Here is a 13,807-nt window from a genome sequence, read left to right on the forward strand (position 1 = left end):
TCCTTCTGGAAAATCTGTGGTTGGTTGCAGATGGATTTACGCTGTTACGGTTTGACCTGATGGTCAAGTGGATCGTCTTAAAGCTCGCTTGGTGACGAAGGGTTTCACTCAGGTCTTTGGCTTGGATTTTATTGATACTTTTTCTCCTGTGGTGAAAATGTCTACTGTTCGCCTTTTCATTGCCATGGCTGCTATTAGCCATTGGCCTCTCTACCAATTAGATATCAAGAATGCTTTTCTTCATGGTGATCTTGAGGAAGAAATTTATACGGAGCAACCTCCTGGATTTGTTGCTCAGGGGGAGTCAGGTCTTGTTTGTCGTCTTCGTAAGTCTCTCTATGGCCTCAAACAATCTCCAAGAGCTTGGTTTGGTAAATTTAGCAGTGTTGTTCAACAATTTGGCATGACTCGGAGTGCAGCTGATCATTCTCTCTTTTATCGTCATTCTGCTTCTGGATCTATTTATCTAGTGGTATATGTGGATGATATTGTCATCACAGGCAGTGATCAGCATGGGATCACTCGATTGAAACAACACTTATGTCATCATTTTCAGACTAAGGATCTTGGGAAACTTCGATACTTCTTAGGAATCGAGGTGGCCCAATCTAAAGCTGGTGTTGTGATATCTCAGAGGAAATATGCTCTGGATATTCTTTAAGAAACTGCTCTGTTAAATTCAAAGTCTGTTGATACTCCTATGGATCCAAGTATCAAGCTTCTACCAAATCAAGGGGAGCCTTTTTCATATCCTGGGCAGTATAGAAGATTGGTTGGAAAATTGAACTACCTCACAGTCACTCGGCCTGATATTTCCTTTGCAGTTAGTGTTGTCAGTCAATTTCTCAATTCTCCATGTCAAGAACATTGGAATGCAATCATTCGTATTCTTAAGTATATCAAGGCATCTCTAGGGAAAGGCCTTGAATATGAAGATAAAGGTCATGATAAAGTGGTTGGTTATTGTGATGCTGATTGGGCTGGTTGTCCAACTAATATGAGATCTACTTCTGGGTATTGTGTCTTTGTTGGAGGCAACTTGATTTCCTGGAAAAGTAAGAAACAAAGCGTAGTTTCCAGATCAAGTGCTGAAGCAGAATATCGCTCCATGGCGACTACTACTTGCGAGCTCATCTGGCTTAAACAGTTTCTCAGAGAACTTAAGTTTGGAGACACTGGACAGGAAACTCTCATTTGTGATAATCAAGCAGCTCTACACATTTCATCAAATCCAGTGTATCATGAAAGAACCAAGCATATAGAAATAGATTGCCACTTTGTTCGAGAAAAGGTTCTTGCTGGTGAAATTAAAACTAGTTTTGTACCCTCTAATGAGCAATTAGCAGATTGTTTACAAAATCTTTGAGGGCCCCTCGAATAGAGTTTATATGTAACAAGCTTGGTGCATATGACCTATACGCTTCAGCTTGAGGAGGAGTGTTAGAAATATATTGTAATTAGGGTTTTCTTATTTTGTAATTAGGGTTTCCTTATTTTGTATTAGGTCAGATTACATTAGGTTTGGGCTTAGCCCATTAGTCTGTTTATATATTGTACAGCCTTCATCATAATGGCACATGGGACCTGGTGAAATATTTCAAATGTTCATCTCTTTTCTCTTGTTATTTAACATCATCATCAAACAAACAAGGATTCATTGAACCCTAAGTCTACCATACACTTATGCAATTTAGGCGTATCCATACAGCAACCATGTATTAATCGTTGAATGAAATTATTTTACATAAATGGTTATAGATATTGAATATATGTTCTTCTATGTGACCGACCACTTAGAGATAGAAAACGTATATGTCGAGGATTACCCGTGCATTTGGTTTTTTTTTTTTTTTTTTTGGGAAAACTTCATTTTCACCCATTGTGGTTTTGTGATTTATCATTCGACTCCATGTGATTTTAAACTTATCACTTAGACACCTTGTGGTTAGAAATTTTTTCACTTAAACCACTTATGGTTACAAAAATAAAAATTTAAAATAAATATTCTCTCTTTTTTATTTTAATCCTCACCTAATGCATTTAGGGTTTAAAAAGTAAAAATAAAAATTAAAAAATTCACTTATTTTTATCAAGAAAATAAATTCAAATTAAATATTATTTTTCCCGATATCGTTATAAAATTATCTAAAGAAAGTAAATATCTTATTTTGATAATACATATTTAATTTATCTTAAATAATATTTTTTAATTTCAAATATATTTAAAAAATAAGATAATTTAAAAATTAATTTCATAATAAATAACTTGAAATATTTTTTAAACCATAAATGCATTACCTGAGGATATAAAATAAAAAGAGAGAAAGTTTATTTTAAATATTATTTTTTAAACCACAAGGTCTCTAATTAAAATTTTTTTGTAACCACAAAGGGTCTAAGTGAAAATTTGAAACTATAGGGGGTTAAATGACAAAATATCTCAGCACAGTGGGTCTAATTGATAAGTTTAAAATCACAGGACGTCAAATGATAAATCACAAAATCACAGTGGGTGAAAATGAAGTTTTTCCTTTATTTTATGGTAGAGGCATTTGATTTTTTTAGATAATATTTTTTTTATTAATAATTTCATAAGCATCATATTAATTTTAATTAATTAATATTTAAAAAAGTTCAAATAAAATTGTGAAAAAATCACCTTAAAATCACTATTTTCTTCATAAAATATTAAGAATAAAAGCAAATAAAAATCAGTTGATATTTTTGTAATTATAAATAAAACATATTAACTGTAAATAAAAATAAAAAACAAACCAAACACACTAAAAAAAGAGAGTGGAAATAGATGGAAATGGAAAATATTTATATTTTCATTAGTGTTACTTGATAAATTGTGTGAAATCATTTTAAATTATGAATCACTTTCATATTATTAAAGTGCTAACAATTCGTGACACTAGTAATTACATTATGCTCTTACAAATAAATTCGCTTTGAATGTACCTGAATAACCTGTGAAAAAACTAGTCCTAAACGGGGAAGAAGATATATATAGAATGCACAGCTATATAAAAATAAAGTTCTCTTTACACTTTTGAGCTGTTTGGATGTGTTTATTTTGATTTTTTTTTTTAAATATTATTTGATTTCATCCATCCATTCACTTCTGGAGAGTGTCAACAACTCCTTTCCATGCGTTGAAGTTTCAACTCAGTATCCCTTACAATTGATCCTAACTCGGAGCACTAAGATCCTTCACCAAGAACAGTTGCTGGTATTATCTAATTACCTGCACAATGCACATCTATTCTTCCCTTAACTGTTAGATTCTAGATTATGGGGCCATAAATCACATTTATTTTTCCAAATGTCATTTCAATAATTTTCAGTCTTTAGTTAATTCATTTGTTACCTTACCTATTATAGTCCCAGTCCCAGTTTTAGGTCTTGGCATTTCCCATCTTATTACGAAATTTGTTTTGCATGATGTGTATTACATTCTTTCTTTCAAGTTCAATATGTTTTCCATGTGCTCTCTATTAAAATAATAAAATTTCATCCTAATTCTATTGTTCTCCTTGCCAAGTCTTTCATCATATAGGACAAGTTTTTAAGGAACTCAATATTCTCCACACTCCTCAAGATCTTTTGGTTCTTCTACGTTTTATAATTCAGTTTCCAATAAAGTGTCGCATTGTATTTGACATTCTAGGCTTGGCCACTTGTCTAGTTAGATGTTTTGAACTCTTACAAAATAATTCAATCTTGCTTGTTCTAATTCCAAGTCTGGCCTTTGTTCTAAAAGACTTTTAGCCAAACAACATAGATCCTCCTTTGTTTTTAACAATAACTTATAATTGTTCCTTTTGATTTGGTGCATTATGGTATTTGGAGTCCTTACTATTAACCAAAATATGCTGGCCAATGGTATTTTCTCACACTGGTTAATGATCATTGCCGATTCACTTGGACATTTCTGTTGCAAGCAAATATGAAGCCACTAAGATCATCCATGAGTTCTTTCTCGTTGTTGGGCCTCAGTTCAGTCTGTTTATTAAGACTCTTAGGTCTGACAATGTTTAAAAAGTTAGTCTTATATGATATCTTTGTAGCTAAAGGAACTCGTCATCAATTTTCATGCGTTGAATGACCACAACAGAAATTTATGGTTGAAAGAAAACACCAACATTTTCTCAATGTGACAAGGTCCCTTCAGTTTCAGTCTCGGATAGCCATTTCTTTTTGTGGTGACAACAAATTTCCCTTTCTAGTTTCAAAGAATGAATCACCATATGAACTTTTGCGTAGAAAGAAAGACTCCTGATTGCAATTTTCTCAAGAGTCTTATGGTCATGACGAGTGAAGGTTGAAGGCTGAGATTGTTGAATGTTTGAGGTGATGACATTATAAGAGAATGAAAGAAAAGAATTAGGGTTAGGATGCATTATGGGCCTACAAGCACACAACCCAAGAGACTAGTTAAGAGACCCCAATTAGGATTAGGATACATAATGGTTTAGTCTGTATATATGTTGTGCGTTATGTGTTGTTTATTATGTTAATATTGTATGTTGTCGTTTATGTTATATTTGTATGTTGTTGTTTTGATTTTGATACATAATATTCAATTTTTCCTGGCTTTTAAGTTTATTAGTCAATATTGTTGTAACCACACATGCTATTTGTAATAAAGGAAACCATGGAATAGGCAAGCATATAATTTATTGATTTCTCAAAACTATTCTATACTTTTCCAATCCTTCCCATTCCTCCTTCCTCTAATTTAACATAATCGATGCTTTCATATGTTATCCTCCTTCTTGGGTTTTCGATCTAATGGAATAAAACATTATACTTTGAGACCTGCAGCAGTGGTTCCAAGAAATTCATGACACTATAAGAAATAAGGTAATTTTGGGTCGGTATCTCTCACGATAGCGATGATTGATTGGTGGTGAAGGATTAGTAGATGTCTCACAAAGTCACATATATAAGGGACGAGAAACTAATCGAAGGTCACAAAAGAAAACAAAACACATAAGTCACAAGTATGATGAGTTTTGAAAATAAGAATGACACATGTGTCATGGGTTGAAGACTTAAAGATGAAATATTGGGGCAAAAAGATAATTAGTTTGAAACTTAGGATGAGCGTGATGAGATAAGGTTTAAGGATGAGATAGTTGAATGTTTGAGGTGATGACATTATAAGAGAATGAAAGAAAGTAATTAGAGTTAGGATTTGTTGTGGACTTACAAGCACGACGACCTAAAAGATTGGTTAAGAGACCCTGAGGCGGGTGAGCCCAATTAGGATTAAGATACAAAATGGTGTAGTTTGGATATATGTGGGGCATTATATGTTGTATGTTATGTTAGTATTGTATGTTGTTGTTTATGTTATATTTGTGTGTTGTCGTTTACATTTTGATACATAATATTTAAGTTTTTTTTCGACTCTTAAGTTTCCCAGTAAATATTGTTGTAATCACTCGTGTTTTTTGTAATAAAGGAAACCATGGAATAGTTAAACAGATAATTTATTGATTTTGCAAAATATTTTTGTCCTTCTCATTCCTTTTTCATGCCTTATCCTTCATCCTGGTGTTGTCTGAATGTATGTTACTTGTTATGTATGTTATTATGTTAGTATTGTATGTTGTTGTTTATGTTTTGATATATAATGTTTAACTTTTTCTTGGATTTTAAGTTTCTCAGTCAATATTATTGTAACCACTCATGTTATTTATAATAAAGGAAAACAGGGAACATGCAAGCAGATAATTTATCGATTTCTCGAAACTTTTCTTTCCTTCTCCAATCCTTCTCACTCCCTCTTCATCTAATTTAACATCACTAATAATTTAATGTGTTATCCTCCTTCTTGGGTTTTAGATCTAATGGTATATAACACTACCTCTTAGAATTGCAGTAGCAGGTCCAAGAATTTCATGACAATATAAGAAAAAAGATAAACTCGAGTGGGAATCTCTAACGGTAACTATGATCGATCGATGGTGCGAGATTTGTAGGTATCTCACCAAGTCGCAGATCTAAGGGATTAGAAATTGATTGAAGATCACAAAAGAAAACTACACACACATGTCTGAAGTTTGGTGGATTTTGATTAACAGAATGACACACGAATTTGAAGACATTATAAATGATAAGAGAAGATTGAAGGCTAAGAAAGTTGAATGTTTAAGGTGACGACATTATAAGTGAAAAAATAAAGGAATTAGGGTTAGGATACATTATGACCTACAAGCACACATCCTAAGAAATTGATTAAGAGACCACGAGGCGGGTGAGTCCAAGCGGGATTAAGATACACAATGGTGTAGTTTGTATATATGTTACTCATTCTGTGTTGTATATTACGATAGTATTGTATGTTGTCGTTTATGTTTTGATACATAATGTTTAACTTTTCCCAAATTTTAAATTTCTCAGTCAATATTATTGTAACCACTCATGCTATTTGTAATAAAGAAAACCATAGAATAAGCAAGTAGATAATTTATCGATTTCTTGAAACTCTTCTTTCCTTCTCCCTTCACCGATGCTTTCATGCTATTTTTCATTCCTTCTTTCTTAGATTTAACATCACCGATGCTTTAATGCTTTATCCTCCTTCATGGGTTTTAAATCTGATGGCATAGAACACTATATTTTAAGACTTGCAACAACGGGTCCAAGAAATTTAGGACACTATAAGAAAAAAGGTAATCTCAGGTGGGCCTCTCTCACGGTGGCAATGAATGATCGATAATGAAGGATTAATAGGTCACTCACAAAGTCACTGATCTAAGGGACGAGAAACTGATCGAAGGTCACAGAAGAAAAGAACACACTCAAGTTATAAGTTTTGTGGGTTTAGAGGATAAGAATGACACACAAGTCACAGGTTGAAAACTTAATGATGAAATGTGGGGACAAAAAAAAGCAAAAAGATGGTGAGTTGGACACTTGGCATGGGTGTGATAAGAGAAGGTTGAAGTTTAAATAGGAGAATGTTTGAGGTGCAACATTATAAGAGAATGAAAGAAGGGAATTAGGGTTAGGATGTGTTGTGGGGCTATAAGCACAACTACCGAAGAGATTGGTTAAGAGACCATGAGGCGGGCGACCCCGATTATAATTAAAATACACAATGGTGTAGTTTGGATATATGAGGGACATTATGTGTTGTATAGTTTTTGTTAGTATTTTATGTTTTTGTTTGTTACATTTGCATGTCTCATTTATGTTTTGATACATAATTTTTAACTTTTTCATGGCTTTTAAGTTTCTCATTCAATATTTTGTAATTTTGTCTGCCACCCTTATAATTTTGTCTGGCTTGAACCGAATTAGTCAAGGAATCGAGATAGAGAAATTAAAAAAAAAAGGTATAAAGGTTACAAGTTGTATGATCTCGCGAATATGACCTTTTTCATTTTAAAGGATGTTCAATATCATGAAGTTATTTTCCTTTTTTAACTTATTTGCAGTCTCAATTCAAACTAACGATCTCTGGGAAGCTACAATAATACTTTGGATTAGAAATTGCACCATACAAGAGAAACATTGACTTCTCACAAAGAAAATGTATATTTTCCTTATAGAAAATGTTGGTTACTAAGGTAGTAAACCTTCCTCAATGCCTATGGATTCAAATTGAAAACTTAATAACAATGATGGTGATCTACTCATTGGTAATTCACTCTATAGAATGTTGATTGACAAACTTCTCTATATGACAATTTTTAGACCTGACATCAATTATGTTGTTTATGAACCGAGTCAATTTGTATCTAAACATTTGGCACCTCATCTTGATGAAGTTCATAACCTCCTCAGTTACTTAAAAAGTATTCCTTGCCCAAAAAATTTGTTCTTCAACACATCTCTCCACTTGTAAGCCTATGCATATGCTTATTAGGCCACATGTATGACTTATTGACCAATGCTTTACCTCCAATCCAATTTTGTCTTCAAGATGGAAGTTCAAAACATCTTCCTCCCATTTTAGAGGGAGTAATACACATAATTATTTACCAGTTAGTTAAGTTGTGTTAAGTTAGTTTTATTAGTTCACATTCTGTTGTAATAGCTCTGCCAGATTTTGTATATATTGTCCACATGGAAAATAAAAAAAATAAGCTTTTTTATATGTTAGTATCAGTTTCATTAAGTTACATTATTCTTGATATATGGTTTAAATTACTATACCAAGTCAATTTAATAATTTATATTCACTTGCACTATCATGTGTAATATTGCATGCAATCTAACTATCTAAGTGTAATGCACCTGAAATATACTCGAGTGAACGGTGAATTTGCATGCTCTTCTTATCTGATGAACCCTACGATCATATACTAAACCTTGATTTCAAGCTTTTTTTATTGTTTATTTTCTAGCAATTTTTTTTGGAATTTTTTTTGTTTTTCATATAGAAAGGAAATGAAAGAAGAACCAAGAGAACAAAGAAAGGAACCCGAGAGAAAAAATGAGAAGGAAAAAGAAAGAGAAAGAGGAAAAGAAGTGGGGGAAATAAGAAGGAAGGTAATATTGGGAGAAAATCTCATTCTCATATTTTTTTTTATATATGTAAAGCTGATATTTTAAAGTTATTTCTTTAAAAACTGTGAAGGTGTCGTTACTCTGTCTAAATGTCTTCTTCTGAATCTTTTATATTCTTTTGATTTATATGTTATCTTTGAGTTTGTGGATTTGGTGAATTTATTCATATTAGTTATAAGAATGATCTTAAATCAAGAATATTGAATGAAGGAATTCTTTCGTTACCAAATGAATATTACGAAATATGTAATCTTTTATTAATGATTCTGATGTGACTAACCCACAAGGGGATCAAAATGGTTATATGGTAAGAGACGTCTTATCATAGCTTGAGCTCTGCCATACAAAAACTTTCACATACAAAAACCACATAATTTGGACGCTCACAGAATTTGGGTATTAGTTATTTCAGTTAAAGACTACAAGTTCCTTTATATGTTTGTATGCAGAAACCCACAAAGATTTGGATATGTTTGTTTGTCGAACCCACAAAGATTTAGGTAGAGCCCATAAAGGTTTGGGTATGTTCGAATAAAGAACCCACAAAGGTCTGGGCTTATATTTATTATTCATGATATTATTTTCTTATTATAAATATATTTAGAGAGAATGATATTTTTCACTAAAGTGGTTGGAATGATTATAGTTCGAAAACCTCAAAATTACTGAGATTTATTTTATGTGTTTGTTTTTATGCTAATCTTTCCAGAGAATAAACAGGCCAATATGTGCAACTTTGGAGTAAGGTAAAACACTATGGTTAAAGATTTTGAAGACTGTATGAAGATCAGTGGAGTGATTGATGAAATAGAAATATTTCGTGTCAGATTAGATATGATGTAATATAGTCCTTTTCATATGTAATAGTGAACTCAATTTTCGACTAATGTATAATTAAATTTTAAGTATATTTCATTTAAGATATGATTTAAGAAGTAACTTAATTTTATTATTACGCTGCGCTTAATACTATGCAATGTTAACACATCGGTAGGTAAAAAGGTGTTAGATTTTATGGTATCAGAGCATACTAATTCAAGGAAATAAATGACTTATATTATTTGTTGCTTGGTATTTTGTCATAGGTCATGCATATTTTGAATTAATAGTATTGAGCCTAACCAACTCACTACCATGAAATAATATATGTAGATTTATGGTAGGTACAGAACAAACATCTAGGCAATTTATATGTAGCGGAAGCGAGGTGAGTTTTAGGTAATTGAACAAAGTTATTTAGAAATTTTGAATGTATGTTGAAGTTTTGGTGACAAAAATTTATTTAGAAGAGGGGAAAATACAAAAAAAATGCACTATTCATTTGTAATGCTCACTGGCACAAAAAATGTTGAAACGACACAAGAAGCGCCAAATGTTGTCTTATAATAGCACAAGAAACACCGAAATGACGCAAGAAGCTCTAGAAAGGGCGCAAGAAGCTCTAGAAAGGGCGCAAGAAGCACCGAAACAATATAAATGGAATACTGATTTACGAGAACAACGTAATAATTAAAAATAAATAATAATAAAAAAAAATAAATAATAATAAAAAAAAATAAATAAATATTAAAATAAAATAATAATAATAATAATAAATAAATATGAATATAAAATATAAAATTAAAAATAAATATATAAATATTAAAATAATGTGATAATAACAAGTAAAGAATATGTCCACTAAAAAAAAATAAGAAAAACAAGTAAGGAATACGTGGAATACCCAAAAAGCAAACAAATAATTCTTACTAGATTTTTAGTTAGAATCTTATCTATATGTAATGATTAGTTGGTTAGATTTTTATTTGATTATATAAGGATTTCTTACTTAAGAAGTCAACAGTTAAGATTTGGTGGTAAGAAGCGGTAAACTTAATTGGTGGTAAGTATAAACTTCCTCGTGTATAGTAAGAGTAAGAAAGAAAGAAGAAAAACAATGAGAGAGAGACAAAACCAAGAAAAAGAAAGGAAAAGAAAGAAGAACCAAGAGAACAGAGAAAGGAACCAGAGAGAAAAAAGAAGGAAAAAAGAAAGAGAAGGAGGAAAAGAAGTGGGGAAAATAAGAAAGAAGATAATATTGGGGGAAAACCTTATTCTCTTAATTTTATTATTTTTATTTTATATATAAAGTTGATATTTTAAATTAATTTCTTTAAAAGCTGTGAATGTGTCCTTACTATGTTCCAATATTTTCTTCTGAATCTCTTCTACTATTTTGATTTATCTGTTATCTTTAAGTTTGTGGATTTTGATGAATTTATTCAATTAGTTATAAGAACGATCTTGAACCAAGAATATAGAATTAAGGAATTCTTTTGGTACCAAATGAATACTACGGAATATATAATCTTTTACTGAATAATTCTGATTTGACTGACCAACAAGGGGATTAAAATGGTTATAGGATAAAGGACGCTTATCATGGCTTGAGCTCCACCATACATGCAAAAACCCACAAAGGTTTGAGTATGTTTGTGTGTAGAACCCACAAAGGTTTGGGTAGAACCCATAAATGTTTGTGTATGTCTGAATCAAGAACCCATAAAGGTCTCAGTTTATATTTATTATTCATGATATTGTTTTCTTACTATAAACATATTTTGAGAGAATGATATTTTTCACTAAAGTGGCTGGAATGGTTATAGTTTAAAAATCGCAATATGATTGAGATTTATCTCACTTGTGTTTGTTTTTATGCTAACTTTTCAAGAGAATAAACAGGCCAATATGTGTTGCTTTGGAGTAGGGTAAAACACTATGGTGAAAGACTTTGAAGATTGTACGCAGATCAATGAAGTGATTGATGAAATAGAAACATTTCTTCTCAGATTAGATATGATATAATATAGTCCTATTCAAATGTAATATTGAACTCAATTTCTGAATATATAATTAAATTTTAAGTATATTTCATTTAAGATATGATTTAAGAAGTAATTTATTTTATTATTACGTTGCGCTTAATACTATGCAATACTGGTACGTAGCGGGATGTTACAGAAGGTACCCTTAATTTTCCTTCCCCTCCTTTGCCCTTAGATTTCCAAATTCCCAAACACACCTTTAACAAAATCCAAATATGCTTTTCTGTTAATATCTTTATTGAAATAAAAAGTGATTATCCCAAATAATTTATCAAATCTAAACCTACCGACCTGACCTGGAACCCGGTGAACCTGTCATCGAACCAGTTTGAGTCAAGTATCGGATCGGCCATGCATCGGACCTGGTCAAAACTAATGACCCGGTCGGGTCATGCATTAAAAAAAAAACCCAAAAACCGAAATTGTTTCATCTTGTCAGAAAAAAAATGTAAAACTCATTTGAATTTTTTTTGTAATTTTATTTGCTAGTAGTATACTTTTTTACAATGACATCAAATTACAACTTTCAATACTGAAGCAATTTGCGGAATAATAAATTAAGAGAATGTGACATATGTCATTTCAATTTAGATGAATTTGAAAATATGAGTTCAAAACATCTGAAATTTTGAACTTAATATATAATGGAATACGAGCTTACCATCATTACAAGTAGAGCCGACAAAACGAGATTGGCTCGGTGGGCCAACCCGCCCCACCAGCTAAACGGGGCAAGGCGGGATGAGTTTTTCAACCCATCTCAAAAGCGGGCCAGGGCAGGGCAGGGCAGGATGGGCTCGTTTTTTGGCTGTTGATGGCGGGCATAGACAGATCAGTGTAAATAGGCTCGGGCTGACAGACCAACCCACCTAGCCCGCCAAACAGAGCGGGACGAGCTGATTCATTTTTTGGCGGGTTGATGGCGGGGCGGGTGGGGCTGGGCTGGGCGGGGCGAGCTGCCCACTTTGCTACCTCTAATTACAAGTAATCATAAAAAATTTGCTTCACTACGAAATTAACATTAAATTAATTAAATAATATTGGTTGCTTTAGATCTAAGTTGCATTCTATCGTCCACCGTAATGCATAAAAGTAATCATCTTATAAAAATTAAAAACATTATAAATTTCACATTTACATTTTATGAATTATTATTATTATTTTTTTCTTTGCGTATGATTCTCTAATTACTAATGTAGTGATATTTAAATTTAAGTAGTTTTATGGTGTGTGTTTTTTTTCTTAAAACCTAATTTCGATTTACTCGTGTGAAATTTTGTACACTACCATTTTGATAATAAATTGTTACATCATTAAAATAATTAACCTACTTGAGAAGTGGTAAGTGAGATTGATTAAATATAATTAGGATACCAAAAAAAAAAAAAAAAACATAACCAATTTACCGATTATCCTTCATTAATTTTGTAGAGATGCACGGTAAACAAAAAATTGTAGAGTTACGAAGGGTAATTTATGTATGGGAAAATTAAATCTTATGTAATAGGAATTAGATTTTTTTTCTTTAGCTCTCCTATCAAAAATAGCGCTACATGTTTTTTGTTTTTTTTTTCTCTCGTAGGACTCCCTATTGGCTGTGTCTGCTGGAATAGAATTCTTATAATGCAACATAAGAATTTCATTGCCCTGTATGTATTTGGTAAATTTTGTTTTATAAAAAAAAATGTTGCCAAATGTTCCAATCATGATTGGCAGTTCCATATTTAATTAGCCTCGTAGGATTAAGTCAACTGAATTGCTGTTTAAACAATCTCTAATTTTTTTAACCGTTGGATGAAGCGAATCAGAGTATTTTTTTGTTTCTTTTAGTACAATTCAACGGTGAGTTACCGACATTAACAGTTCAGAGTTTAGACGTTGCTTTCCTGTTTGAGTAGGACACGTGGACAAGTAGTTGTGGCGTTGCAATGCCAATGATATGTAGAGGTGCACGGTAAACAAAAAAAAGGTAGGCGAGAACTGAAATTTCCAAAAGCATGGGGAGATAAATTATATATGTACGTATATTTATATATAGAGATATGATCTTTGATATTAGTGTCAAATTTGAAATTTGACATCTCATCTGAGAGCTGTTAGATTCAAAAAGATCAATGACTTTGATTTGTAAGCATGTGACACCATTGATTCTTTTGGATCTAACGGCTCTCAGATGAGATGTCAAACTTAAAATTTGACACCAGTGTCAAAGGATCCTACCTTATATATATAATATAAGTTCTTTTTTCTGAAGTGAAGGTAGATAATTTATTTATATTGAGCTCAAAATAATATTGTTTTAAAATAGAAATTAATATATTTTTGTAATTATAATTTATTTCAGGGTTATAATAATTTTTTTCATTATAATTTTTTAATTTTTTAAATCTAAAACGATATCTTTTTGACATTTA

This window comes from Gastrolobium bilobum, unplaced genomic scaffold (assembly GCF_033153095.1).
Source record: "Gastrolobium bilobum isolate Gb01-03AN ecotype WA unplaced genomic scaffold, APGP_CSIRO_Gbil_v1 utg18356, whole genome shotgun sequence".
Classification (NCBI taxonomy): Eukaryota; Viridiplantae; Streptophyta; class Magnoliopsida; order Fabales; family Fabaceae; genus Gastrolobium; species Gastrolobium bilobum.